Source organism: Colobus angolensis, unplaced genomic scaffold, assembly GCF_000951035.1.
Source record: "Colobus angolensis palliatus isolate OR3802 unplaced genomic scaffold, Cang.pa_1.0 Scaffold345, whole genome shotgun sequence".
In the NCBI taxonomy this organism is placed as follows: Eukaryota; Metazoa; Chordata; class Mammalia; order Primates; family Cercopithecidae; genus Colobus; species Colobus angolensis.
Window position 1 is genome coordinate 2,646,832 of NW_012116766.1, and position 4,661 is coordinate 2,651,492.

Sequence of the window (4,661 nt, forward strand, 5' to 3'; positions counted from 1 at the left end):
CCACGCCCCGTCTTCCCCAGGGGTTGACTTGACGCTCTGCTGGCTCCGTGCCCACCGCTCCCTCCGCAGTCAGCTCTGCGCCTGCCAGTAGAGGATAGAGGAGGGGAGGGGAGGGGAGGGGAAGGGGAGAAAAGAAAACGGAAGGAGGGAAGGAAGGAAGGAAGGAAGGGGAAGGGAAGGAAGAAAGGAAAGGAGAGAGAAAGAGAAAAGAAATTTTAAGATGTTAGTAATCAAAATTATTACTAATATGCTTTAGCAATATAATAATTACTGTGTTATAGGGCATCTTTATAGTCAGCATCTACTTATTTATAGATTCTTCCATTCATTTTTGAGGCTAATGGATTTTGGACTACAAATATACATTACTCATATAAGGAGGTCAGTATGTGGCACTAAAATGAGCATCAAACTGAGAGTTTGATATGTTAGTTTGTAGCCTCATCTTTGCTACAATATAATTGTATGATTTTGATTAGAATTATTTAACTTGGGCCAGGCGCAGTGGCTCATGCCTGTAATCCCAGCACTTTGGGAGGCTGAGGCGGATCACTTGAGGTCAGGAGTTCGAGACCAGCCTGGCTGTCATGGCGAAACCCTATCTGTATTAAAAAATACAAAAAAACTAGCTGTGTGTGGTGGCACGCGCTTGTAATCCCAGCTACTTGGGAGACTGAAGCAGGAAAATTGCTTGAACCCAGGAGGCAGTGGTTGCAGTGAGCTAAGATCATACATTTGGTGAAAATAGGCTGAATATATAGTGTGTAGTCTGAAAAAAAAAACTGCAGTAGACTGCACTCCAGCCTGGGTGACAGAGTGTTACTCTGTCTCAAAAAAAAATTTATTTAACTTCTCTGTACCTTGGTTTCCTCGTTTGTAAAATGAAGATATTAGATTAGTTGACAAGTACCTTCTAGCAATCTGATCTATAATTTCATAACTTACAGCTCAATTTTGTGGGTTTGAGATAAATTTTTAAATTGTTATTCATAATACATTTCTATATTTTTAAATGCCAAGTTCTTTGATGAGTCATTAATAATCCACTTACAGTATTGTATCTACCAGTTGGAACACAGTCTGCTTCACACATTTCCACTTTATAATGGCATTTCCAGAACTGAGCTTCATGAAGTTTTTCCTACCCTAGGCAAGATGAGTAGTTGACTCTCATTAAATGTTTGTTGCATTTTTATCTTGAGTCTACCAACAGGAGAGCAAAGATAATAAAGCATGACCAATTTGTAAGAAAAAATAAATAAATAAAACTGGACCTAGGCCAGGTATGGTGGCTCACACCTGTAATCCTAGCACTTTGGGAGGCCAAGGTGGGAGGATCTCTTGACTCTAGGAGTTCGAGACCAGACTGGGCAATGAGACCCCTTTCTCTATTTTTATATTATTTATTTATTTATTATTTTTTAAAAATAAAAAACTAGACCTAGTGAAATAAAAGGAAATGAATTAAGAGGGTAAATCATTAACTTAGTAATTAAAACTGCTGTTTTTTTTAATTTTTTATTTATTTTTTGACAGACTATCACTTTGTAGACCAGATTGGAGTGCTGTGGCACAATCTAGGTTCACTGCAACCTCCGCATCCCAGGTTCAAGCCATTTTCCTGCTCAGCCTCTGGAGTAGCTGGGATTACAGGTGCATGTCACCCAACCTGGCTAATTTTTGTATTTTTAGTAGAGAAGGGTTTTCTTCATGTTGGCCAGGCTGGTCTCAAACTCCTGACCTCATGCTGGTCTCACACTCCCACATCAGCCTCCAAAGTGCTGGGATTATAGATGTGAGCCACCACACCTGGCCAAAACTGCTGTTTTTATTTAGCAGCCAACCAGGTGTCTAAAATCTAAAAATCAATCTCATTGCTTGTGCTGAATGTTGTCAGTAATCCTGCTGCTACTTATAGATTGGATGTAATTGATTACATTACAAAAGTGCATAAATAACACTAAATCAAGGAGTTGCATTTTCATATAACAACTAAAATAATAAAATAATAGGTTAAGGAGAAAAAGTATTTTCAGACTCTATGATATTGATAAAATAAGTGGCAATTGCATTTCGATATAAAAGACATTAATCTAAATATAATGAGTAACATCGAGAGGACAATACTGATGCTTCACTTAGCCTTTTAAGACCTTAAATGTAAACAACTGTCACACATTGGAAGAAATAGATCTTAGCAGGTAAGGTAACTTTACTTTCCAAGCTTCCTGACCCATCATTGGAGGACCTGTCACATTTGTGTTGAGATATACATGTGTGCACACACACATAAATAAAAATATTTTTGGTATATTTAGAGTACAAAAAGCTTCTGGAGTATAACGAAAAGAATATTTCATGTCTTCAGAGACTGGAAATGGTAAAGACTAGCTATAAAAACCCAATAGGTAGCTCTGCTCATTAAGAAAAATGTGGGTTATAACTGTATAAGGTAAAGTTTTTATTTCCTGTTAAGTTGCCATTTAGGGACACTTGTACGATTGTAAAATGCCTTCTGTGGATGCAATCTATTTGATTTGTTACCATTGCTTTATAGGAATAGAGATAACATAAAGGGAGTCTCCGAAGAGGTATTAGAGACTTTAGTACTGGCCAACCATTTAGCATGTTTCTAATTACCCTTTTACTCCCCTCTATACTTAGACCATTTAACTCATTTAGAATCCTCATTGAAATTGCAGCACATCCTCTGCTATGAACCATTTGTGGAAAAACTTACTCTATACAATCCATTTTGTAGTATATAATGAAAGGGCTGAGCAGAAGGGATTTGTTAGGCATAATTTATATCTACTGCATAGTCAAACCTTAATTACTCAGTGGCTACCTGTCCTGTTTGGGGATTATACAAGCATTTGGCCTTTACTTTGTCTCACTGTGGCTATTTAGCTATTTCACTAATCACTAATACATGTGCCAAGAGTAGTTTGGAGATAGAGGAAAGCAGGGGATCATGTTGTCCATCACTTTGCTATTTATTAGAGGATTTATAGTCTTTGATGAAAGAGGGGACTGAATTTCCTGTGTAAAGTGACTGTCAGTGGACTTTAATGTTTCCGTTAGCTATATTAGTCTATATATTAGTCTCTCTCTCCCAAGGACAATTAAAAGCTGTCTGTGTATGTTTTTAAAATCTTAAAATAAGGATAAGAACATGGTTATGCATATTAGCATTTTAAATATATTATCCCACAAAAAAGTTATATCAAACTGCCCTCCCACAAATGGTATGTGAGAGTGCCTTTCCCTTTTAAACTTCTCCAAACAATACTGTAGCCCAGTGCAATGGCTCGCGCCTGCATTCGCAATACTTTGGGAGGCCAGGAGTTTCAGACCAGTCTGGGCAACATAGGAAGACCAGTGTATACAAAAAAAAAAAAAAAAAGAAGAAGAAGAAGTAGCTGAATGTGATGATGTGTGCCTGTGGTCCCAACTGCTTGAGAGGCTGAGGTGGGAGGATTGTTTGAGCCCAAGAGGCTGAGGCTGAGGCTGCAGTGAGCCATGATCACCGCGCTGCACTCCAGCCTGGGCAACAGAACAAGACTTTGTCTCAAAAACAAAAACAAAAAAACCCAACACTGAATTTTTTTCCTCCACAGGGTAGGTGAAAAATTATCTTTAACTGTTAGTGTATTAGGCATTTTATCTTTGATATAAAATGCCCAAAGGCATTTTCATTTCAAGAGATAATAAAATCCACAGAGAAGTTTAAGGCGTAAGGTTAAAGGGAGAGGGATATTAAATAAGGAAAATTATTTTTAATAAAATGTTTCCTTTAAATTGCATTTTATATTAAAACTTCTTTCAGATGTAGAAAAATCAAATGAAGAGTTACAATTTCACATTACAAATATTTAATATTAACATATAACCTGATATTGTTATATTGTTACTTCAATATAAAATTCCACTATGAGCTAATTCAGCAAAATCATTATATAAACTAACTGGAAAATTAGATAAGGGGTAGCATCTCCCGTTATAAAATGAGTGAAAGGAATATATCAAAAGGAATATGTTAAAATTGTACTTACTTTCATACTATCACCAGCATTTTCTCTTGCTATCTAAACCCCTTTTTTTGTGAACAATTTCCTTATTATAATCATTTATAATACAGAATATTTGGAAATGGTCAAAATCTTCAACAATGGGGCAGTATAATTAAATATTGTGCAGCCAAAATGGAAGTTTCAAAGAAATGTTAATGGCAAGGAAAATACTCTGCAATGATATAATGAGTGAAAAAGAGAACAGAACTGAAAATTCCATGTGATTTCCATTTAGTACTCCCATCTCCCAGGGGTAGAGAGCAAACGAGGAGAAGGGAGAGGGAGAGGAAAGAAAGAACATATATAAATGTTAATAATTATCCCTGGACTGTGGCATATGAGAATTTTAATTTTCCAAGTTTTCTTTATTTCTGATGTTTCTATTAACAAAATTTACTCTCCATTCAATGTGCATTTTTTTTACATCTGTATTCATGCACCTATCAGCATATACTACAGCAATTTGATCATGGCACATCTTCCATGAAACTGGGATTTCCTTGGGGAAGGGAGTCTTGTTTATTTGTATTTCTAGCACATAGTGCTTAACAAATGTTTCTTAAATGTAAAACCTCAAGAAACATTGAA